This window comes from Rhinoderma darwinii, chromosome 12 (assembly GCF_050947455.1).
Source record: "Rhinoderma darwinii isolate aRhiDar2 chromosome 12, aRhiDar2.hap1, whole genome shotgun sequence".
In the NCBI taxonomy this organism is placed as follows: Eukaryota; Metazoa; Chordata; class Amphibia; order Anura; family Rhinodermatidae; genus Rhinoderma; species Rhinoderma darwinii.
The window spans coordinates 25,670,563-25,696,811 of record NC_134698.1 but is presented as its reverse complement, the minus strand read 5'-3'; positions in this window follow the sequence as shown (position 1 = coordinate 25,696,811).

Here is a 26,249-nt window from a genome sequence, read left to right as displayed (position 1 = left end):
AGGAGTGGGGCCTTAGACGAAAATAGAGCCTACAACTCTCCCAAAAGGAGAAAAAAGTCTTCCGGTCCCCTGAGAACCGGTCAGGCAACTTGACATGGGGTTGAAGAGGTGAGGTGGGTGGCACTACTAGGGTAGCACCACGCTGGTTGCCCCTCTGAGCCAGGGCTTGGACCTGTAGGGAGAGGCCCTGCATTTGCTGAGCCAGGGTCTCAAGGGGGTCCATAGTTGTGTCAGGGACCAGGGTAGAAAAGGTATATGGGCCTGTGATTATGTAATGACGGGGTAGGGAGACAGACAGTTGAGCCCTAATCTACCCGCCACTCAGTCCCTGCCTACTTGCACGGCCCGTCCTAGGCGACGGCGTACAACTGGGCGACGGTCCCTATGCTCAATATGTGCACGACAGACAAAAAGACAAGGGTACACAGAAGCTAAGGGAAATGGGACAGTTGACCACGGCAACACCGTGAGCAACAGTAGTAGTGAACGAGCCGAGTCAAACCAGGAGTGTACGAGGTACCAAACGCAGATCAGGAGTGTAGTCAGTAAAGCCAGGGTTAAAATGAAGCAAGGTCAATAATAATAATAGAAGGAGCAGCAGAGCCAGGAAACAGGAAAGAATCACAGGCAAAGTCAAGCAGGAAGTGAAGGTATAAACAGACCGAGGGCGGGAGCTAGAACCGTCTGGCCAGGCTGTGATAGGTTCTCCCACTCCTGAGCCTACCAGCCTGAGTGTTAGCAGATCGAGTCACTCTATCAGACCTAGGAGCAGGTGCAGACTGATTAACCGCGAGCGTCGACACAGAAGCTGTGTCTGGCAGATCCTTTACAGTACCCCGCCTTTTATGAGGGGCCACTGGACTCTTTCTAGGTGGACCTGGCTTATTGGGGAACCGAAGATGGAACCTCCTGAGCAATACCCCAGCGTGAACATCCCGGGCGGGTACCCAAGTCCTCTCCTGAGGCCCGTATCCTCTCCATTGGACCAGGTACTGGAGGGAGCCTTGGACCATCCTGCTGTCCACAATCTTGGCCACCTCGAATTCTACCCCTTCAGGGGTGAGAACAGAGACCAGAGATTTCCTCGAGGTAGCCAAGGACGGGGAGCAGCGTTTCAGGAGGGAGGCATGAAACACGTTGTGTATTCGAAAAGACTGGGGTAACTCCAGTCGGAAGGAGACAGGGTTAAGGACCTCAATGACCTTGTACGGCCCTATATACCGGGGAGCAAATTTTTTGGACGTGACTTTAAGGCGCAAATTTTTTGAAGACAGCCACACCAGAACCCCGCCCACAAACAAGGGGTTAGCAGAATGTCTTCTATTTGCCTGAGTCTTTTGTATGCTCTGGGACACCTCTAGGTTCTTCTGAACCTGGGCCCATACTATGCACAGTTCCCGATGAACGACATCTACCTCGTCATATAGGAGCCCAAGAGCAGAAAAAAAAGATCAACAGAGGAAAGTTCAGGGGCGTCAGGAGCCAAGGAAAAGGCCCATTCTTGGGGCCCGTCCTGGAGCCGGGACATAATTTTACCCACTCACTGGCTCTCAGAACCTGAGGAGTGGGGCCTTAGACGAAAATAGAGCCTACAACTCTCCCAAAAGGAGAAAAAAGTCTTCCGGTGCCCTGAGAACCGGTCAGGCAACTTGAGCTGGGGTTGAAGAGGTGAGGTGGGTGGCACTACCAGGGTAGCACCACGCTGGTTGCCCCTCTGAGCCAGGGCTTGGACCTGTAGGGAGAGGCCCTGCATTTGCTGAGCCAGGGTCTCAAGGGGGTCCATAGTTGTGTCAGGGACCAGGGTAGAAAAGGTATATGGGCCTGTGATTATGTAATGACGGGGTAGGGAGACAGACAGTTGAGCCCTAATCTACCCGCCACTCAGTCCCTGCCTACTTGCACGGCCCGTCCTAGGCGACGGCGTACAACTGGGCGACGGTCCCTATGCTCAATATGTGCACGACAGACAAAAAGACAAGGGTACACAGAAGCTAAGGGAAATGGGACAGTTGCCCACGGCAACACCATGAGCAACAGTAGTAGTGAACGAGCCGAGTCAAACCAGGAGTGTACAAGGTACCAAACGCAGATCAGGAGTGTAGTCAGTAAAGCCAGGGTTAAAATGAAGCAAGGTCAATAATAATAGCAGGAGCAGCAGAACCAGGAAACAGGAGAGAATCACAGGCAAAGTCAAGCAGGAAATGAAGGTATAAATAGACCGAGGGCGGGAGCTAGAACCGTCTGGCCAGGCTGTGATAGGTTCTCCCACTCCTGAGCCTACCAACCTGAGTGGTAGCAGATCGAGTCACTCTATCAGACCTAGGAGCAGGTGCAGACTGATTAACCACGGGGGTCGACACAGAAGCTGTGTCTGGCAGATCCTTTACATCAAGAGACCAGCCGAGGTCAGGTCACAAGATGTCAAAAAGCAAGGGGAGTCTGAAAACAAGGGAAAGCACCAAGGAAACTCTAATTACAGACAAAGGCCTACTATCCCAGGCTGAACTAAATAAGGTGAGGACGGGAGCTCAGGAACATCAGCCAGGCTTTGATTGGCCTGACGCTCATGAGCTCCTATTGGCTGCAGACTGCCTCAGTCTGCCAGGCCGGGCGACGTCCGAGCAAGTAACTCTCGATGTACTGGAGAGTACGTGACAGTACCCCCCTTTTACGAGGGGCCACTGGACCCTCAACCCCCGTACCAGGTCTATTCGGAAACTTTTTATGAACGTTTTTTATAAGGGTCCGAGAGTGGAAATCTCGGACTGGGACCCAAGTCCTTTCCACTGGACCATATCCTTTTCAATGGACCAGGTACTGGATAGACCCCTGAACCTTTCTACTGTCCAGCAACCTGGCCACCTCAAACTCCTGTCCCTCGGATGTTAAAACTGGGATGGCGGTTTCCCTATGGGAAGGATGGGGGGGAACAAATCTTTTCAGAAGGGAGGAATGAAACACATCATGGATGCGAAGAAGGGGGGGGGTAATTTTAAGCGTAAGGAGACAGGGTTGATCCTCTCCATGACTTCATAAGGACCGATGTACCTGGGGGTGAACTTTCAGGAGGGTACCCTCGGGCAGAGGTTCTTGGAAGATAACCAAACCGGATCTCCCACCAAGAAATCAGGATTAGCCGAACGCCTTTTATTGGCTTGAAGCCGCTGGTGGTCCTGGGCTGCCCTGAGATTACTCTGGACGTGGTCCCAGATGACCCTCAATTTCCCAGTGAGAAGCTCCACTTAAGGGATATCTGATACACATGGGGAAAATGAAGAAAACCGGGGATTAAAACCATAATTAGCAAAGAAACTCCTGACGATGTGCTGATGTGATTATTGAGGGCAAGTTACCCAAGCACCAAAAACTTGAACCATTTATCCTGAGCGTCGGCCACGAAACATCTGAGATTCTGTTCCAGAGACTGATTGGTCCTCTCAGTCTGGCCATTAGTTTCTGGATGAAAGCCCGATGAAAAGGACAAGTCTAGTCCTAACTGCTTGCAGGACGCCCTCCAAAACAATGATACAAATTGGACCCCCCTGTCAGAGACGATGTTAACAGGTACCCCGTGCAAACGTAAAATATGTTTAATAAAGAGGTTAACTCTTTAGCATTGGGCAATTTCTTCAGGGGAATGAAGTGAGCCATTTTACTAAACCAGTCTACAACTACCCAGATCACCGACCTGCCCTGGGATGAAGGCAGATCGGTGATAAAATCCATGGCTAGATGAGTCCAGGGTCCTTCGGGCACCGGCAAAGGACACAGCAAGCCTGCAGGTCGGGATCTGGGAGTTTTAGACCGGGCGCAGGTCTCACATGAGACCACGTAGACTCGGACATCCCGTAGCAGCCCTGGCCACCAGAAACCACGGATGACAAGGTCCCTGGTACCAGAGATGCCTGGGTGACCTGACTGGACTGAGTCATGACACTCCTGGAGGAGCCTCAGCCGGAGGTCTAGGGGTACAAACAATTTGCCCTCTGGAAGGGGCAGAGTCCTGGCTGGCCGTGATCTCTGTGGTCAGGTCAGAGTCTACGGTTGCCAGTACCGCACCAGGAAGCAATACTCCTTCGGGTTTGGTCTCAGGCGGAGGGGTGGCCAGAAAACTACGGAACAAAGTATCCGCTTTAATATTCTTTGAACCAGGCCTGTAGGTAAGAACAAAATTGAACCTGGTAAAAAATAGAGCCCATCTAGTCTGTCTGGGTTTGAGTCTCTTGGCTGAATCTAGAAAGACTACATTTTTATGGTCAGTGAGGACTGTGACCCGATGTCTTGCCCCTTCGAGAAAATGGTGCCATCCCTCCAAGGCCCATTTGATGGCCAGCAGTTCCCGATTACCCACATCATAATTTTGCTCAGTGGGAAAGAACTTATGGGAAAAGAAGGCACAGGGTCGGAGGTGAGTGAGAAGTAGGACCCTGAGACAATACTGCTCCCACACCCACCTCGGAAGCATCCACCTCCACAATAAAGGGTTGAGTATAATCCGGTTGAATTAGTACCGGGGCAGAGGAACAGCACCCCTTAAGGAGCTCGAAGGCTCGGACCGCCTACAGAGACCAGTGGAGGAGATCCGCACTTTTACGGGTGAGGTCAGTAAGGTGTTTGGCAATTACTGAAAATTTTTTGATAAAACGTCTGGAATAATTAGCGAACCCTAAAAACCTTTGGAGGGCTTTCAGGGAACAGGCCGAACCCAGTCAGATACCGCCTGGAGCCTGGCAGGATCCATGCGGAAATCCTCAGGGCTAAGGATGCGTCCCATGAAAGGTATCTCTTGAATACCAAAACTACATTTTTCAAATTTAGCGAACAAATTATTGGCCCTGAGAATGTGCAGGACAGTCCTGACATGTTTGACGTGCGAGTCCCAGTCTTTGGAAAACACCAAAATGTCATCTAAGTATACCACCAAGAAGAGCCCCAGATAGGGGGGCGGAGCTAACCGCACTGTGAGATGGTCGCTTGATCCCGGCGCTCCTCACTGAGACACAGATTTCCACGGCTGGAGGGCTGTTAATCGCACGAAAATGGTCCGTACGAATCGGGATAAGTCAAGTGACTCCCGGGGGACATCGAAAACCGGCAAAGCGCAATCGGAAATGGAGAAATTCCTCCATAAAAAGCACTTCTCCCCGGCCGGGAAAAGCAAGATGGCGCCGGAGAAAGCAATCCCGCCAGAAACACGACTCTGATGAGGAAAGCTCCTGTACGCACTCGGATGCTGGAGGTGGGTCAGATCCCTTACCCATAACTAGAGCTTTCCTGAAAAAAGCTTTGGCTAGCGCGATGTCCCCAGTTCTAAAGGAATTGTCTTCCATTAAAACGGACATACAGCAAGTGGGGCAAAGAGTAGCAGTATTGGAGGACACTCAATCTGCCATTATTCAACAGGTTGAGGCCGTGCAAGGCGCCGTAGCTTCGCATTTCTCCCACTTAAACCACACTTACATACAGCTGGAGGATCAGGAGAATCGTAGCAGGCGGAAAAATGTTAGGCTGCGAGGCATCCCCGAGACGGTCCTTACGGAGGAGATCCTGCCAACGGTAAAGACCATCTTCTCGATCATTTTGGGACAAGAAAAAGCGGCGCAGGTTGTCATTGAGAGGGCCCATCGAGCATTACGACCTAAGCCGTCTAGAGACGAACCTCCCAGAGACGTTATTTGCGGCCTGCTCAATTTTTTAGACACGGCTGCCATTCTTTCGGCCGCAAGAGGAATTCCCGACTTGGCATTTGAGGACCACAAGATACTGGTCTTTCAAGACCTGGCTGCCAGCACCTTGGCCAAGCGACGGCTGATGAAGCCCTTGACCGAGGCCCTGAGGCTAAGGAAGATACCTATACGTTGGCTATTTCCGTTTGGCTTGGCGATTCTGCGGGAGGGCCGACAGATTACCATTAGAACGCCAGAAGATTTAGAAAAAGCCTGGCCGAAAATAGGCATGGAGAAAATTGACATACCGGACTGGATGCTGATACAATGAGATATCCCGGCATGCGAGATTTCTGATCCACACGCCTGGCAGAGACCCCAGAAATGTAAGGCTCAGCGGAATAACACAAGGAGAGGGTTTGAACGTCACCCGGAAGCCCCCTGAGCACGAAAGAGGACCCCGCTAGAAGGGACTTGTTCACTGTATATCCTTTAATTGTTGGCAGAAATGTGGTCAGATTTATGCTCTACCATTGTGTTATTTTGGTGCTCAGCACTATGTTCGCCCTCCTTCTATTGCACATAATTTGTAGCTTACATAGAAGTCTGTGTTCTCTCCTAACATTGAATAAGGTTGGTTTCATTGTTTCACCCCTCCCCCTGCAACTCTTCAGTTGAGCCGCGACATTTTAAGATAAGGGACAACCTCTATGGGATGGGAGGTCCCCCTTTAGCCCTTTTTCTCCTATGGAATGTCGCTGCCTCACTATATCTCTATTTGTTATCTCATTTGTATATAGTTCTATGTGTGTTCTGCATTCATCCGGTATTCACGCCTATAGTGTATTATGAAGCTAACTGTTTCCTTATTGGGTCATGGCCCCGATTACTTCCTAACACTAAATGTAAACGGGTTCGGTACGCCGCAAAAGAGGTCTCAGGTTTTCAAAATGCTTAGACAGGACAGGCCAGACGTCTTGATGTTACAGGAGACTCATTTTCGCCAAGGGCGGATACCCCGCTTACCTCTGTCTTCATACAGTCAGTGGTTTCATAGTACCCATACATCGGCCTCCAGGGGTGTGTCTGTAGGTATTCATAAAGATTTCCCACTTAAAGTAGAAAACTCAAAGGTGGATACAGAAGGCCGCTATATTTTTCTTAACGGGTCTCTCTGCAACACCGGGATGACTTTAGCATGTCTCTATGCCCCAAATGATAAACAGATTCCGTGGTTGCTAAGGACATTACGTACACTTAAGGGTTTTGGGGAAGGGATGGTAGTTGTGGGAGGTGATTTAAATGTGGCGCTAGAACCTGATCTTGATTCTTCCTCGGCCGCCCGCGTGAACACTCAGCGAGCTATGCACAAACTTAAACTGATGTTATACAATTGTCAGCTAACTGATGTATGGCGACTTTCGCATCCACAGGAGAGAGATTATACTTTTTATTCCCATCGACATAAAGTATATCGCAGACTAGACTACATCTTTATGTCTTCATCGTACCTGTCGAATTTACAGTCGTCCTCTATAGGACACATTACAGTATCAGATCATGCCCCAGTGCTAGCTAAAATACACGTTCGAGACTTGCCAGTCCGATCCTGGTCGTGGCGGCTCAATGACACCATACTCTCAGATGAGGTTCACGCGGGGGTCATGGGGACAAGATTAGAGGAGTATTTTCGTCTGAATAGTACACCTGATGTTGCAGTGCCAGTGGTATGGGAAGCACATAAAGCGTTTATCCGAGGGGAGTTTATTGCCTTATGTTCTAGTTTGAAGAAGGACAGGAATAAGAAAATGCAGTCTTTGCTGGCGCAGATCTCGGCTCTTGAACGATTGCACCAACTAACTTTGACAGCCTCACGGATTTAGACTCCCTTCGTCATAAACTTAAGGATATGCTAAACATACAAGTGGCAAGATCCTTTCAGAGACTCAAATGTCGTATATACTTACATGGGGATAGGGGCTCAAAATTGATGTCCAAAATGCTTAAGACACAGACGGAAAAATCCTTAGTGTCCTCAGTTAGAACTGCCTCAGGTCAGCGGGTCTCTACCACTCCACAGGTGGCCGAAGCCTTTAGACAATTCTACGCTAACTTATACAACTTGGATGCCCAAGGACTAGCGAGCCCTTTAGACTCAGCACACGAAGACAGAGAAGCGGCGGTGCGGTCCTTTCTTAGCAAGCTGACTTTCCCCCATTTATCAGACAGTGAAAATGCATCCTTGTTGGCTCCCCTTACGATAGAAGAATTGCAGACCAGTTTAACTAGTATCCCTTCGGGGAAATGTCCAGGGCCGGACGGGCTGCCCATTACGTACTACAAAAAATTTAGTAGCTTACTTATCCCACAATTTCTGGAGGTGTGTAATTCTCTCCTAAATGGTGCTTCCCTCCCGCCGCAGGCTCTGGAAGCCTTCATTACCCTCATTCCAAAAGAAGGAAAGAGTCCTGACGATTGTGCAAGCTATAGGCCGATTTCACTATTAAACACTGACCTGAAGTGGTGGGCCAAAATATTGGCTAGCAGAATAGCTAAATTCCTAACGAAATTGATAGCAGAGGAGCAGGTAGGTTTTGTCCCGCGGCGGGAAGAGAAGAACAATGTCACTAGAGTAATAAATGTGATTCATCTTGCGAGGGGGAAGGGGATTCCTCTTGTCCTCTTGGGAACTGACGCGGAAAAGGCCTTTGATAGGGTCGACTGGAGGTTTATCCAGAGTGCCTTACAAAGATTTAGGTTTCCCTTACCCTTTATACGGGCTATATTCTCCCTATACTCAAAGCCCTCGGCTAAAATTAGAGTAAACGGTATTTTGTCCGCCCCCTTCCTCATAAAAAATGGTACGAGGCAGGGTTGTCCCCTTTCCCCGGTTCTTTTTATTTTGGCCCTGGAGCCACTACTGTTGCATATTAGGCAACATGAAGAAGTTAAAGGTTTGCAGGTTGGGGCAGTAGAGCACAAAATTGCAGCGTTCGCCGATGACCTCCTTCTATTCATCACTAACCCGTTGTCGGCCCTGCCGCATATACTGACGTTGTTCGACGAGTTCAGTTTTGTCTCCAATTTCAAAATAAATCTCAGCAAATCGGAAGCGTTAAATATTAATGTCTCTCCCAGAACCATTCTTAAATTACAAAGTTGTACCCCCTTTAAGTGGCCATACAGGGCTATAAAATTCCTGGGGGTTATGATACCCGCTGACCTGAGGGAGCTTTTCAATCTCAACTATAAGGTCCTCTTTGCCAAGATCCGTAAGCACTTGTTAGCTATAAGGCTGCCTTTTCTGTCGTGGTTTGGCAGAAAGAACTTACTCGCTACATACATACTCCCGCAGATTACGTATCTGTTGTGTGCTCTACCAATAGAAGTTCCAAAGAGTTACTTCAGGAACTTTAAAACCCTGTTCATCACCTTCCTTTGGGACTCTAAACGGTCCAGATTAGCATACTCCTCCCTAATACAAAAGAAGGAGCAAGGGGGCATTTCCTTACCTGACCTAGAAACATATTTTATAGCAAATCATTTAGCCCGTTGGACGCAGTTGGCAGATGGGGGTAACACCTCTCTGTCGGTGGTTATGGAAAGAACCCTCATGGGTCCAGAGATGCTTGGCTTGCTTTGGGTTTGCTCTGCCTCGCATTCTCCAAAGGGACACTTGAGCCCAACCACCAGGGGAACGATAGCGGTGTGTCAAAAAGCAAGAGCCTTAAATATGTCAAAAAAGCTCCTTTCGCCCCTTGCTCCCCTGAGCGTCCTGCCCTCATATTTGGGCAGACCGCCCGATAGAACAGCGGATTTTTGGAGGCGCTTAAACAAGGTACAAATAGCTGAATTATGGGGGCCGGGGGGGGGCCACCTGACTTATGCTCGGTCTTTATGGGACTAGACCTGAAGCAACCAAACACACTACAATTAGCAGACTATGCAGCCACCGTTGCTATGTTTAAAGCTCGGTCAACTCTTTTAAAAATAGATCCGACCTGGTTAAAAAATTATATATTATTACCGGCCACCCTGACTAAAGTTCTGTCTAAACTATATAGAGGCATTCTATTAGAGACATTCTCGCAAAAACCTCACTTTGTGAGACAGTGGGAAAGGGAGTTGAAATTGTCATTCTCCACAGAGGAAGTGGGGTTTATATTGAAAGCCGCCCAGGGGTTTTCTCCGTGTGTGCGCATACGAGAGAATTCCTACAAGTTGGTTACGCGCTGGTATCGGACCCCGGACTTTCTGTCCTCTATAGGTCTGGTGACTGAGAGTTCTTGTTGGAGGTGCCGAGAGGGCCCGGGCTCATTCCTCCACATATGGTGGTCGTGCCCCAAAATGTTAAGCTATTGGAGGGGGGTTGAAGACATGATAAATTCTACCTGCTCTACAAACATTACACTAACACCTGCACTGGTACTGATCTGGTTGCCCATACCTGACTTTACTCCGTCTGCACATAGTCTCCCGACCCACATGATCTCTGCCGCCAAATTGCTGATACCCACCTTTTGGAGACAGCCTGTCCCGCCGACGTTGGAGCTATGGCTAGATAAAGTACAGCAGATATGTAGATTGGAGGAAATGGCTGCTTGGATTAATCACTCAAGGGAAAAATATCTGAAGATATGGAAACCATGGCTGGTCAGGGGGGTGGGGGGGGGATGCTAGAACAAACATGCCCTGCTTACCAGACCCTTTATACGGGTGGGTTAGGTGGGATATGTATTCTTGGGGATGGTATGGGAAGTGGACATGAAGGGGTATGTCATACGAATTATGTACATGAGGAAGTTGTACACCAAGTGCGGTATGTTTTCTCTATGCATTTATTGAGTCTGGCCTACACGGTATCTATAAATTATACATACTGAGTCTTTATTATAGCATATTTTATTTTATTTTATTATCCACACTATGTTATGCATTTAGAGGCCTGCCCAGTTGAGTTGAGTCCTGTTTGCATATTCTTGACCAAGATAATTGTGTAATGTAACATTGAGGCGTGAAATCGGAGGATGCCACCATCTTGTTATCTACCCCTGTGTTAAATATTTGCTATCTTGTACTTTTACTGAGATATATGTCAGATCAGGAGATTTTGGGGGGTTTCGCTTGTTTAGTGAGGATGTTGTTTCCTTCGCGATGTCTATTAGACATCTTCATCAGAAGAAGTATTTAAACCCATTATTTTTTTTTTACTCATGCTCTGTTTTAAAATCGCATACCCTGATATTTGACTTGTATTGAATTGTTTGATGTCTACCCTTGTACGTCATGTTTATTTGTTTAATAAAAATAGATTTTGCAAAAAAAGAAGAGCCCCAGATAGTCTCTAAAAATATAATTTATGAAAGTCTGGAACACAGCTGGCACATTACATAGACCGAAGGGCATCACCATGTACTTAAAGTGCCCTTTGGGGGTGTTAAAGGCAGTCTTCCACTCATCCCCCTTATAAACTCTAATCAGGTTATAAGCCCCCCCCCCCCCCCGCATGCCAAACTTAGAGAACTATTTGGCCCCCTGAACCTGATTAAATAGATCGGGGATGAGCTGTGTTGGTTCTTTATAGTAATATTGTTAAGCTGATGGTAGTCGATACAGGGTCGGAGCCCCTCGTCTTTCAGATGCAAAAGGCAGGCAGGGTCAAACCGGGAAAGTACGGAAAAACAAAAGTCAGAAGGCAAAGACAAGTCAGGAGTCCACCCCCGTGGCCGCGCTACACCTGTGACGTCTGTTAGAACACTTTTCTACAGGGTTGGTGTTAGGATGGGGGTCAAACTGGGCAAATGCCCAGGGCCACCATCCCCACAGGGTCTCCTGTCTGAGGATAAAAATATCAGCCCACTGTTATCAGTGGGTCCGTCTCCCATCTGGGTCAGGTAGCAACAACTACAATCACAACTGGGCCTGGAAGAGAAGCGGGCCTGTTAATGGCAACATTAGTATATGGGGGCATAAAGGGGGCACTATTACTGTATGGGTGCACAAAGGGGGCGCTATTATGGTGTGGGGCACCAAGTGGGTGGCATTACTACTATCTGGCGCACTGTAGATGACGAGTTTGTTTAGAGGATGGGGTATAGGTGGGATGAATGCAAGAAAAGCAGGAAATCAACTTGTCTGTATTTTAAATTCTGCAGAGGGGATTCATGGGTAGAAGTCGTTTTAGGTTTCTGGGCAGGATGGAGAAGAAAAGGGAAAGTGAACAAATCTAATCTGAGAAGACGTCACCTGTGAGTCACTGTGCTGTATATGGTCTACAACCCTCCTGTGTAGGACCAGTATTTACCACTATATGGTCACTGGATGTCATTGTACTGTAATCACTTATATGGTCTGTAGAGTTCCTGTGTAGGACCGGTATCTAACACTATATGGTCAATGCATGTCACTGTACTGTAATCACTTATATGGTCTGTGGAGCCCCTGTGTAGGACCGGAATCTATGATTATATGGTCACTATAAGGTGGTGATATTGGTTTTTGTTCAGTGGTTTTGATTCAGTAACAGTATGGTAATATTATTCAGTCACTGTGTGGTCATTGTGTAGCGGAAGTATTGAGTAACTATGCAGGTAAGAGCCTATTCACATCTGCGTTGGAGGCTCTGTGAAAGATCTGGACGAAAATACCGGAAACCATAGCGCAGCCTGCTGCACTTTTGTTTTTGGTATAATCACGGATACCATGACGGAAACCAGACGGTAATTTTGTGGTTTTAGGCCTCCACATAAACACTGATGCAGGTGTGAACAAGCCCTAAGCGGGATTAGTTTGCGTGTACGATCCCAACCTGAAAACACAACCAGCTGCCATCTTTTAACAATTTAAAGCCCATTTACCTCTGCCGCCTTTATACCGTAGGTGGAGGTAAACAGGTTAAGGACGGGCAGCTACTATTGGTCCAGTGCTGTGTGCTTGTCCCCCTAAGCTAAAATTTGTGGCCTGCACATCAGGATATTTTTTATACAATTTCTTGGGATGAGAGGTGATCATAAAACAGGAATTTATTATTTTTTTTAAAGCGACCTGTCCACAGAGTTTAAGGCCTGATTTACACTTGTGTGTGCGTTTTGCGCGCGCAAAATGCACTTGACAGCTCCGTGTGTCATCCGTGTATGATGCGCGGCTGCGTGATTTTCGCGCAGCCGCCATCATAGAGATGAGGCCAGTCGACGTCCGTCACTGTCCAGGGTGCTGAAAGAGCTAACTGATCGGCAGTAACTCTTTCAGCACCCTCGACAGTGAATGCCGATCAAAATATACACCAATCTGTGAACAAAAAAAAGACGTTCATACTTACCAAGAACGTCCTGCTTCCTCCAGTCCGGTCTCCCGGCCGTTGCCTTGGTGACGCGTCCCTCTCTTGTCATCCGGCCCCACCTCCCAGGATGACGCGGCAGTCCAAGTGACCGCTGCAGCCTGTGATTGGCTGCAGCCTGTGCTTGGCCTGTGATTGGCTGCAGCTGTCACTTGGACAGAATTGTCATCCCGGGAGGTCAGACTGGAGGAAGAACCCGGGAGTTCTCGGTAAGTCAGAACTTCTGTTTTTTTTTACACGTACATGTATATTGTGATCGGAAGTCACTGTCCATGGTGCTGAACCAGTTTTACTCTTTCAGCACCGTGGACAGTGACTGTCTCCCGACGTCGCGTACCGGAAAATTTTTTGCCGGGTTCGGTCAAAACGAGTTTGGCCGAACCCGGTGAAGTTCGGTGCGCTCATCACTAATTTGACACTCCGTTTGGATGTTTGTAAACAGAAAAGCACGTGGTGCTTTTCTGTTTACATTCATCCTTTTGACAGCTCTTGCGCGAATCACGCAGTTCGCACGGAAGTGCTTCCGTGCGGCATGCGTGGTACCCATTGACTTCAATGGGTGCGTGATGCGCGAAAAACTCACGATTATAGAACATGTCGTGAGTTTTACGCAACGCACTCACGCTGCGCAAAATTCACGCATCGTCTAAACTGCCCCATAGAGTAATATAGGTGCATACGACACGCGTGAAAAGCACAAGCATTGCACGCGCGTATATTACGCTCGTGTAAATGAGGCCTAAGGCAGCACAGAATAGTTCAGGAGAGGAGCGTGCAGATTCAGTGCTGCTGTGATATCTGCTCTTACCATTACGTAGCTGTCAGTCTGTTACCTCTCCTCCACTCCTGTCCTCAATAACACCTTCACATGATTGGCAAGTCACCACCCCGCACAAGATCCGCACGCTCATCTCCTGAAATACTCTGTGCTGCCTTAAACTCTGTGGACAGGTCAGGATCCTGTTTCTTTTAAATGCTGCTGGGGAACCCGCTCGATCCACTATATAAGGCTGCGCCTCCATCCTCTTCTGCCCCAGTCACTTATTCCCAAGCAATGTAGCACAGCCTTATATAGTGGATCGAGCGGGCTGCCGCGACCTCTGCAGCCAATCACAGGCTGCAGTGGCCTCTGCAGCCAATCACAGGCTGCAGCGGCCTCTGCAGCCAATCACAGGCTGCCGCGTCAGGAAAGAAGGTCGGACTGGAGGAAGAAGAGGGACTCGTCACCAAGACAACGACCGGGTACGTATGAAATGCTTTTTATTTTATTTTTAATCAGCAGCCTCTTTTCTCTATCAGTGATTGATAGAAATAAGTGGCTGCCGATTTGAATAATATTTTTGACCGGGTTCGGTCAAAACGTGTTCGGCCGAACCCGGTGAAGTTCGGATTCGCTGCGAACCGAACTTTTCCCGATGTTCGGACTGAAACCGGGTTCGGTTGTCCCGGTTCGCTCATCTCTAGTCATGGCATAGACGACCTGTTAACTTTATTCGGCGGTTAACTATGATTACGGCCATACTAAATTTATATTCTTTTTTTTATGTTTCACTACTTTTTCACAATAAAAACACTAAGGCTATGTTCACACAGAGTTTTTTGCAGGCGGAATTTCTGCCTCAAAATTTAGTTTGTAAGTTTGAGGCAGATTTTCCTTTCCCTGCACGCCGATTTTCGCGGCATTTTCCGCTGCGTTTTTGCCCGCGGCCTTTGTGCGCCGCGGGCATAAAACGCCGCAAAATACGCTTTCTCTGCCTCCCATTGAAGTCAATGGGAGGTCAGAGGCGTAAACGCCCGAAAATAGGGCATGTCCCATGCTGTAGTTTTTATTGGTACCGTCTTGGGGTACATTTTTTTGGTAGCTTTATATTCCAATGTTTTGGAGGTGATGTGACCAAAAACAGAATATCTGTAATTTTTTTTTATATTTTTCTTACAGCGTTTACCGCGCAGGATAAATGATGTGATTATTTTTGTGTATTTATGGATGTGGCAATACCAGTTGTGTATAGTTTTATATATTTTTTTAATAATGACTTTATAAAGAGAGAGTGGCAATTTTTGTTTTTTTATTTTTCTAGAGCATTCTTTTTAGTTTTTTGTTCCACTAGGGGAATTGAGGATCCGATCACCTCTTAGCTGGTATAATACACTGCATTCTGGCAGGGCCTAATAGGCTTCAGTACATGGCAGGCCACGAGGCCTTTGTTAGGCCTCCAGTTGCCATAGCAACCATTGGCACCCCCGCGATCGCCTGCTATTGTACAGAAGAAGCCCCTCCCTCTGTCAACCACTTAGATGCTGCGCTCGCTATTGACTTTGTGGACTTAGGGGTTATACGGCCTATCATGAGGCGGTTCTAGTTGAAATCTATGACAGACACCCCTGTCGCTCTATGTTTTGTAGGATACAGACTTTCAATCACTGTATCACGCCGCCGCTCCTGACCGTTAACCTTAAAGGCTAAAAGAGGCCTCATCTGCTCTGCTTGTTGTGCAATTCACCGGGTTGGGTGAATATAAATTTTAGTTGCACATTAAAAATATTTTTAAACATAAATAATTTGTTTTTACATCTCCGCTTTCTAAGAGCCGTAATTTTTGCATTGTTCCGTCAATAACGCTGTATAAGGGCTTTTTTTTTTTTTGCCAAACGAGTTATTTTCTTTAATGGCACCATTTTTGGGTACATATGATATATTGATTAACTTTTATTATATTTTTTGTGGGGGGTAAAAAAAAACCACTTTTGACATGTTTTTTTAATTTTTTTTAGTTTTTTACGGTCTTCACCATGCTGTTTAAATAATGTGTTAACTTTATTGCTCTGGTCGTTACTATCGTGGCGATACCACATATGTGCATTTTTTTCCCACTTGTACAAAATAAAACCCACTTTTTATGAAAAAAATGGTTTTGTTTAATTTTTACTGTATATGTAAATGCCCGTGTTGTACGTTTTATGGGTGCGATTACGTTTTAGGAACCCAGTGGAATTGACCACATTGATTTGAGAATTCTTTGAGATGATAGAGACTTCCCCAGAGGGTGTAGTGTGACCCTACTGTCTGTATTCTTGTACCATATTACGTTTTCTTTGGCCACCGGATCACTGAGATACGCTTCTTGTGATGTCATCTAGAATGTGGGCAGATTCTATTTCTCTACACTTTTTAATCTGGATGTGTAAACATCTTATGACATCATCAAGTCTATAAATTGGGGTCACACATTGACCACGGTGTCGGTTTCTCTTGCTGGCTCTCATCATGAAGGTGTCTTTGATGAAGAGGAGGATAGTGAAGATGTTTTTCAAGATGAGGATTGTAGAGAAAATGGAGGTTGGCGGACGTCAATTTCCCGATGATATAGAGATGGAGGACAAGGAGGAGGATGAGAAAATGGAGGTTGGCGGACGCCAATTTCCAGATGATATAGAGATGGAGGATATGGAGGATAAGAAAGACAAAAAGGAAGTTCGCGGACGCAAACTTCCAGAGGATGTGGAGATGGAGGACCTTTCAGGGGTTACTGTTACCACCAGGGCCTCAAACCCCCGGAAGAGAAAGTGGGCATTTTAATTCCATCTGCCACTCGGGGCCCATTTACCATCAGGGCCCCGAACCCCCGGGAGAGAAAGAGGCCTGTTCAGTTCCATCTGTCGCTCGGGGCCCATTCACCATCTTTTGTCACCCCAACATGGTGGTCTTTACCACCTAAACCATCTGAAATTGTCATGAAGACTCCCCCAGCGCTGAGAACCAGTGACGTGCAGAACAGAAGCGAGATCCGGTAAGTCCGACGTCTTCTGCTCCGTCTTCATCTCCTTGTGGTGAAGGTTTTGTGAATTTTTGGGCTAATTCAGATTTTTTGTCTTTTCTAGGATACAACTCTGAAAAAATAGAAAAAATGTTTTACGCTCTCTTATGATCCAGGACTGAGCTGTGTAAGGGTGGACTGGCGGCCATATCCACGTGTGAAGAAGGACCCTCCTCTTCTTCATGTCACAGATCATCACATGTTAAAGGGCCGGAGAAAACCGCACAGCAATTCTACTGGATTCTGGAATAAACATATATTTTCTTTACAATTTTTAGTGTTTTCATATATATATTGGGGAATTTATCCAGGGAGCCTTTTACCTACAGGGATCATAAGGTTGTGGAAAAGTCATAGGTGTAATAATCTGCAGAATATATCAATAAGTATCTATCAGCAGGTAGAGAGGACAGAGCAATATTCTGCAGATCTCCAGAGAAGTCAGTGGTGTAATAATCTGCAGAATATATCACTATGTATATGTCAGGAGGTAGAGGAGTAATGTTCTGCAGATCTCTAGAGAGGTCAGTGGTGTAATAATCTGCAGAATATATCAGTATGTATCTGTCAGGAGGTAGAGGAGCGATGTCCTGCAGATCTATAGAGAGGTCAGTAGTGTAATAATCTGCAGAATATATCACTATGTATCTGTCAGGAGGTAGCGGAGCAATGTTCTGCAGATCTCTAGAGAGGTCAGTGGTATAATAATCTGCAGAATATATCACTATGTATCTGTCAGGAGGTAGAGGAGCAATGTTCTGCAGATCTCTAGAGAGGTCAGTGGTGTAATAATCTGCAGAATATATCACTATGTATCTGTCAGGGGTAGAGGAGCAATGTTCTGCAGATCTCTAGAGAGGTCAGTGGTGTAATAATCTGCAGAATATATCAGTATGTATCTGTCAGGGGTAGAGGAGCAATGTTCTGCAGATCTCTAGAGAGGTCAGTGGTGTAATAATCTGCAGAATATATCAGTATGTATCTGTCAGGATGTAGAGGAGCGATGTCCTGCAGATCTCTAGAGAGGTCAGTGGTGTAATAATCTGCAGAATATATCACTATGTATCTGTCAGGGGTAGAGGAGCGATGTTCTGCAGATCTCTAGAGAGGTCAGTGGTGTAATAATCTGCAGAATATATCACTATATATATGTTACGAGGTGGAGGAGCAATGTTCTGCAGATCTCTAGAGAGGTCAATGGTGTAATAATCTGCAGAATATATCACTATGTATCTGTTAGGAGGTAGAGGAGCAATGTTCTGCAGATCCCTAGAGAGGTCAGTGGTGTCATAATCTGCAGAATATATCACTATGTATCTGTCAGGGGTAGAGGAGCAATGTCCTGCAGATCTCTAGAGAGGTCAGTGGTGTAATAATCTGCAGAATATATCACTATGTATGTCAGGAGGTAGAGGAGCATTGTTCTGCAGATCTGTAGAGAGGTCAGTGGTGTAATAATCTGCAGGATATATCACTATGTATCTGTCAGGAGGTAGAGGAGCAATGTTCTGCAGATCTCTAGAGAGGTCAGTGGTGTAATAATCTGCAGAATATATCACTATGTATGTCAGGAGGTAGAGGAGCAATGTTCTGCAGATCCCTAGGGAGGTCACTGGTGTAATAATCTGCAGAATATATCACTATGTATCTGTCAGGAGTTAGAGGAGCGATGTTCTGCAGATCTCTAGAGAGGTCAGTGGTGTAATAATCTGCAGAATATATCACTATGTATCTGTCAGGAGTTAGAGGAGCAACGTTCTGCAGATCTCTAGAGAAGTCAGTGGTGTAATAATCTGCAGAATATATCACTATGTATCTGTCAGGAGGTAGAGGAGCAATGTGCTGCAGATCTCCAGAGAGGTCAGTTGTGTAATAATCTGCAGAATATATCACTATGTATCTGTCAGGAGTTAGAGGAGCAAAGTTCTGCAGATCTCTAGAGAAGTCAGTGGTGTAATAATCTGCAGAATATATCACTATCTATCTGTCAGGATGTAGAGGAGTAATGATCTGCAGATCTCTAGAGAGATCAGTGGTATAATAATCTGCAGAATATATCACTATGTATCTGTCAGGAGGTAGAGAGGAGAGAGCAATGTTCTGCAGATCTGTATTTCAGTGGGAGGCGGATGCTTCTTTTTACCGCTAGCTGATTTTTTCAACTAGTGGACAAAAGAAGCGTCCTGCCCGATCTGAAGTGAATGGGAGTAGGAATCTTTTGGTTGATGGCAGGAATAATTCTGCGGCCGATTTTGCAGCGGGACCCACCAAGCAAAATCCACCGTGTGAACATGGTCTTAGTGACCCCTTTGCGGTGCAACTTACTCGGCAGCAGCGGCAGTAAAATGGAAGAAACTAGACACCAAAAATAAAAAGTTAGGCTGTGTTTTACCATAGATAAATTAGGTCCCCTGTGTTTTACCATAGATAAGTTAGGCCCCTGTGTTTTACCATAGATAAGTTAGGTCCCTGTGTTTTACCATAGATAAGTTAGGCCCCCTGTGTTTTACCATAGAAAAGTTAGGTCCCCTGTGTTTTACCATAGATAAGTTAGGCCCCCTGTGTTTTACCATAGATAAGTTAGGCCCCCTGTGTTTTAACATAGATAAGTTAGGCCCCCCTGTGTTTTACCATAGATAAGTTAGGCCCCCTGTGTTTTACCATAGATAAGTTAGGCCCCTGTGTTTTACCATAGATAAGTTAGGCCCCTGTGTTTTACCATAGATAAGTTAGGCCCCTGTGTTTTACCATAGATAAGTTAGGCCCCCTGTGTTTTACCATAGATAAGTTAGGCCCCCTGTGTTTTACCATAGATAAGTTAGGCCCCTGTGTTTTACCATAGATAAGTTAGGCCCCTGTGTTTTACCATAGATAAGTTAGGCCCCCTGTGTTTTACTATAGATAAGTTAGGTCCCCTTTGCACCAATAAAAAGAAAACTCACCTTACCCTGATGGGTCCTGTAACAGATTTTTAGTCTCTAAATGACCGAACAATGAAACACAAAGTATATTAGAAAGTTGTAGAAATCTTTACTGTATACTGAATAAACTTTAACCCCTTAAGTACACGGCCAATTTGAGTTTTTTCATTTTAGCCTTTTCCTTCCCGCCTTCCAAAAGCCATAACTTTTTTTATATTTTTTCGTCGACGTAGCCTTATGAGGGCTTGTGTTTTGCGGGACAAGTTGTAGTTTTTCATGGCACCATTTATTCTACAGCATAATATACTGGGAAGCTGAATCAAAAATTATTTGTAATGTGAAATAGGCAAAAAAACAGCAATTACGCCATTTTTTGGGGGGTTTTGTTTTAACGGCGTCCATCAGGCGGTAAAAAAAACTACATGTTTACCTTATTCTACAGGTTGAAACGATTACGGCGATACCACATTGTTATGTTTTGTTTTATGTTTTACCACTTTTAGAAAAAATAAAACTATTTGCCTAAGGGCAGATACAGACGGACGTTGCGTTTTTGCGCGCGCAAACAACGCAGCGTTTTGCGCGCGCAAAAACCATTTGACAGCTGCGTGTGTCATCCGTGTATGATGCGCGGCTGCGTGATTTTCGCGCAGCCGCCATCATAGAGATGAGGCTAGTCGACGCCCGTCACTGTCCAAGGTGCTGAAAGAGCTAACTGATCGGCAGTAACTCTTTCAGCACCCTCGACAGTGAATGCCGAACACAATATACAGCAACCTGTTAAAAAAAAAAAGTTCGTACTTACCGAGATCTGCCCTCCCGGCCGTTGCCTTGGTGACGCGTCCTTGGTGACGCGCCTCTCTTGACATCGGGCCCCACCTCCCTGGATGACGCGGCAGTCCATGTGACCGCTGCAGCCTGTGCTTGGCCTGTGATTGGCTGCAGCTGTCACTTGGACTGAATTGTCATCCCGGGAGGTCAGACAGGAGGAAGAAGCCGGGAGTTATCGGTAAGTCAGAACTTCGTTTTTTTTTACAGGTTCATGTTTTTTGGGATCGGTAGTCACTGTCCACGGTGCTGAAACAGTTTAACTCTTTCAGCACCGTGGACAGTGACTATGTCATGACGTCGCGTACCGGACATTTTTTTGCCGGGTTCGGCCAAAACGAGTTCGGCCGAACCCGGTGAAGTTCGGTTCGCTTGTCCGGGTTCGCTCATCTCAAAGACGCTCCGTTTGGATGTTCGGAAACAGAAAAGCACGTGGTGCTTTTCTGTTTACATTCATCCTTTTGACAGCTGGTGCGCTGTTTCAGTCGGTTCGCACGGAAGTGCTTCCGTGCAACCTGCGTGGTTTTCACGCACCCATTGACTTCAATGGGTGCGTGATGCGCGAAATACGCAGAGTTATTGAACCTGTCGCGTTTTGTACGCAGCTGGACAAACGCTGCGCAAAAAGCACGGACTGTCTGTACTGCCCCATAGCCTTGTATTGGTCGATGCGTGGCGCGTGAAAACCACGCGGCCCGCACGGACCGAATACACGCTCGTGTGAATCCCCCCTAAGAAAAATAATGTTTTGTGTCACCTTATTCTGAGAGCCATAACTTTTTTTTATTTTTCCGTCACTATACCGGTGTGAGGACTTACATTTTGCGGGGCGAGCTGTAGTTTTCACCGATACCATTTTGGGGTACAAGCGACTTTTTGATCACTTTTTATTCTATTTGTTTGGAGCGCTAAGGTGACCAAAAAACAGCAATTTACTTTTTTTTTTGTAAACTCGTTTTATTGAAGAATCGTAGTACAAATGCAATCATGCCATGCACATAATACAGAAAATAAGGCAGAGATGTGTGTGAGACATAACACACCAACATTTCAAATAAAGGAGAAATACAGACATGTATTCAGACATTTAACATGTATCCAAAGGCAAAAAACAAAACAAATCAAGACACTATTTTATGAATTATATACTGTAGATCCACAACCCAGTAGCTTCAATTGTGTGTCAATGACCGGCGGAGGTCATTATACCTGTGTGGGGTATACTGAGTCACCGCAGAGTCACACCAGGCTTCCCATATCTTATAGAATTTATCAATGCATCCTCTCTGTCTATACATTATCCTCTCATACGGAATGATAGAATTCACAAGTGATTTCCATTTAGCCGTAGTGGGAGGAGGAATATTTTCAAATAATGAGGCCAATGTTCATCCTGTAGCATACCAAACAAACAAACTTGTGGACTAACTGGGACTGGTATATGCAGAATTCCAGTACCTGCCCCAACTACCTCTTCCCAAAAAGAGGAAATAAATGGACATGCCCAGATCATGTGCCAAAAGTCTGACCTAGGGTACCGGCACCTGTGACATTCCGTGCTCGGGTATCTACCCATTTTGTGTAATCTAACAGGAGTAAGGTAACTTTGATGGATTATGGATATTTGTATCATCCAATTGTTAGCGGCTGGAGACACAAATAGTGGAGAGGATAGGATCTCGTCCCAATCCCCTTCTGTAAGGTCAGGTATCTGTGTAGTCCATTTGTCTTTTACCTGCAGGGGTGTTCTGGCTAATTTGGTCGATATGAGAGATGTGTATATGGCAGATATCAAACCTCTGGTGCCTTTGGATCTAAAAATTCCTATCAGAGGAAATTGCGAGAATGCAGTGTCAGAGGAAGGGTACTGGGCCCCGAGAGCATGGCGCAATTGTAGGTATCTGTAAAAGGCAGTCCTAGGTATTGCAAAGTCAGACTGCAGTTGTGTAAACGATTTAAGAATATTATCCTCATACATATCCGCAACAGTGCATACCCCGTGCTGAATCCAAAAGGAGGGAGCCAAAGCATCTGACATCTGGGAGAGGAGTGGGTTAAACCATAACGGCATATCAGTTTGTACATCAGAGTACCCATAAATGCTTTTTGCAGCCATCCACACCTGAGACGCCACCCTATGAATGGGCAATACATTTTGAATTGCAGTCAGGGACCCCTCTAATACTGGCCAGAGAGTGGTCATTTGCAGATGAAACGCCAAATGATGTTCCCTATTTGGCGAGGTCATGTTGGCGACCCAAACTTTCAAATATCTTAATTGCCCCGCCAAATAATAGAGGTAGAGATCTGGCAAGGCTGCTCCTCCTAATGTTTTGGGACGCTGCAAAGTAGTGAGACTGAGCTTAGATCGATTGGAACCCCAAATAAATGCTGGAAATAAGGCATGTATCTGCTTGAAAAATGTTTTAAACACTGGTGTCGCTGCGTGTTCGAGGACATAAAGACATTTGGGAAGAACGACCATTTTAATTAAGTTTATTCTGCCAGTCACTGCTAGGGGAAGAGCGCTCCAGATCCTAAACGTAACCTTTACGTATTCCAGTAGCGGCAATATATTAGTGGCATGATCATCCCCATGATCCCGATTGATAATAATACCTAGGTATTTAAATGAGGAAACCACCCGTAAGCCATGTATGGAGTCTGGCCATCCCACCCCCTGTAAGGGCATAAAAAAAGACTTAGTCCAGTTGATATGGAGTCCAGCGAACCTCCCAAATATCTCCAGAGTAGTAATCGCCTGGGGTAATGTCACAATTGGCTGGGACGTTAAAAGAACCATGTCGTCTGCAAATAAGCCAATTCTATCCTCCCTGCCACCCAAACAAATCTCTTTGTACGCAGGGTATTGTCGTATACGTATAGCTAATGGTTCAATAGCAAGAGCGAAAAGCAATGGGGAGAGCACGGACATCCCTGCCTAGTACCTCTCTGTAAACTGAAATATGGGGATAGTTCACCATTCACCAGAATTTGTGCCCTCGGCACCTTGTATAGGAGCGAAATCCATCAAAGGAACTGTGGACCAAACCCAAACCTCTCCAAAGTCTACAGCAGGTATACCCATTCAATGGAATCAAAGGCTTTCGCAGCGTCCAGAGACGCCATTGCCCAATCAGCCTTTATAGCACCCCCTATCTGAGCAAGAATCTGCACCCTCCGGATGTTATCGGAGGTAGACTTCCCTGGCATAAAGCCGGACTGGTCATCATGAATAACTTGGGAAATGACTTTATTAAGTCTGTTTGCCAGAATTTTAGTAAGTAGTTTGTAGTCATTTTTTAATAACGATATCGGACGATAGGAGCCACATTCCATAGGGTCTTTATCGGGTTTTAACAGGACAATAATAGTGGCATCATGCATGCTATCTGGTAATTGCCCCACACCAAGGGCATAAGAAAACATAGCGCATAGTGAGGGAATGAGATGGTCTGAGTATTTGTGGTGTACCTCTATAGGGTTCCCATCAGGACCCGATGCTTTCCCCTTTGACATACCTTTGGATGCTGCCGCAGTGCCCTCTGTGGATGCTGCCGCAGTGCCCTCTGTGGATGCTGCCGCAGTGCCCTCTGTGGATAATGCCACAGTGCCCTCTGTAGATAAGGCCACAGTGCCCTCTGTAGATAAGGCCACAGTGCCCTCTGTAGATAAGGCCACAGTGCCCTCTGTAGATAAGGCCACAGTGCCCTCTGTAGATAAGGCCACAGTGCCCTCTGTAGATAAGGCCACAGTGCCCTCTGTAGATAAGGCCACAGTGCCCTCTGTAGATAATGCAACACACCCCTAGATAATGCCAGTGTCCTCTTCAGATACTGCCACACACCCACTTGTAGATAATGCCACAGTGCCCTCTGTAGAGGCTGCCACAGTGCCCTCGGTAGAGGCTGCCCCAGTGCCCTCTGTAGAGGCTGCCCCAGTGCCCTCTGTAGAGGCTGCCCCAGTGCCCTCTGTAGAGGCTGTCCCAGTGCCCTCTGTAGAGGCTGCCCCAGTGCCCTCTGTAGAGGCTGCCCCAGTGCCCTCTGTAGAGGCTGCCCCAGTGCCCTCTGTAGAGGCTGACCCAGTGCCCTCTGTAGAGGCTGACCCAGTGCCCTCTGTAGAGGCTGCCCCAGTGCCCTCTGTAGAGGCTGCCCCAGTGCCTTCTGTAGAGGCTGCCCCAGTGATGTCAGGGGCTTGCCCAGAGCTGGAGTCCCGGAGCAGAGCCGCTTCTGGCACTCTGCCTGGGATTCCAGCTCTGCTCCTGACATCACTGTCCATATATGGACAGAGATGTCAGGGGCAACCCCAGACCTGGAGTCCCAGGCAGAGCGCTTGTAGGCTCTTCCTGGGACTCCAGCTGTGCTCCTGACATCACTGGGACTTCTGCTCTGGGGAAGCCCCTGACATCATTGTCGATGTATGGACAGCGATGTCAGAGGCTCCCCCAGAGTCCCGGAGCAGAGCCGATAATAGCGCTCTGCCCGGGACTCCGCTCTGGGGAAGACCCTGACACACTGTCCATATATGGGCAGCGACGTCAGGGAATTCCACAGAGTCCCGGAGCAGAGCCTGTACTAGCGCTCTGCCCGGGACTCCGGCTCTGGGGAAGCCCCAGACATCGCTGTTCATATGTGGACAGCGATGTCAGGGAATTCCATAGAGTCCCGGAGCAGAGCCGACACCAGCGCTCTGCTCGGGACTCCGGCTCTGGGGAAGCCCCAGACATAGCTGTTCATATGTGGACAGCGATGTCAGGGAATTCCACAGAGTCCAGGAACAGAGCCGACACCAGTGCTCTGCTCCGCTCTTGGCAAGACCCTGACACACTGTCCATATATGGGCAGCGATGTCAGGGAATTCCACAGAGTCCCGGAGCAGAGCCTGTACTAGCGCTCTGCCGGGGACTCCGGCTCTGGGGAAGCCCCAGACATCGCTGTTCATATGTGGACAGCGAAGTCAGGGAATTCCAGAGTCTCGGAGCAGAGCCGATACTAGCGGCTCTGTGTCCCGCGGGCCGCAGATGACAGCCCCAGGGGCCGCGGGCCGCGTGCTTGAGACCCCTGCTCTATACCCGATGCTTTCCATTTTGACATACCTTTCAAGGATTCCCGTATCTTCTCCTCAGTCACATCAGCTTCCAGGGCTGCTCTACCTTCTACACTCAGTGTTGGGAACGAAATACCATCCATATAGTACTGAAACTCAGACATATCATAACTGGATTGAAAGGTATATAGCTCCCTGTAAAACTGCACAAATGCCTCGGCTATTCCTTGGGAGTCCATGAAAACAATCCCCAGAGCTACTGTGAATTTTGAGAATAGCCGGGCTTTTAGAGTTTTGATGGATTAAGTGGGCCAAGAGTTTGCTGGACTGGTTACCCAACTCAAAATACGATTGCTTCGCAAAAATATCTTCCTATTTGCCTTTTCCTGTAGCAGTAATAGGTATTTCCGCCCCATTTGCAGCCATAAATCTTTATTTATGTCAGTGGGATCAGCAGTGTATTTACCCTCTAGAGCTGCGCATTGCTTCTCCAACTCTGACTCAATTCTGGAAGAGTCCTTTTTTAAATAGGAAATAGTGGACCGGAGACACCCTCTAAGATAGGCCTTCAGAGTATCCCATGCAATGCTGGAATTTTCAAATGTGCTATTTTCTATATTAAATACCTCCAGGA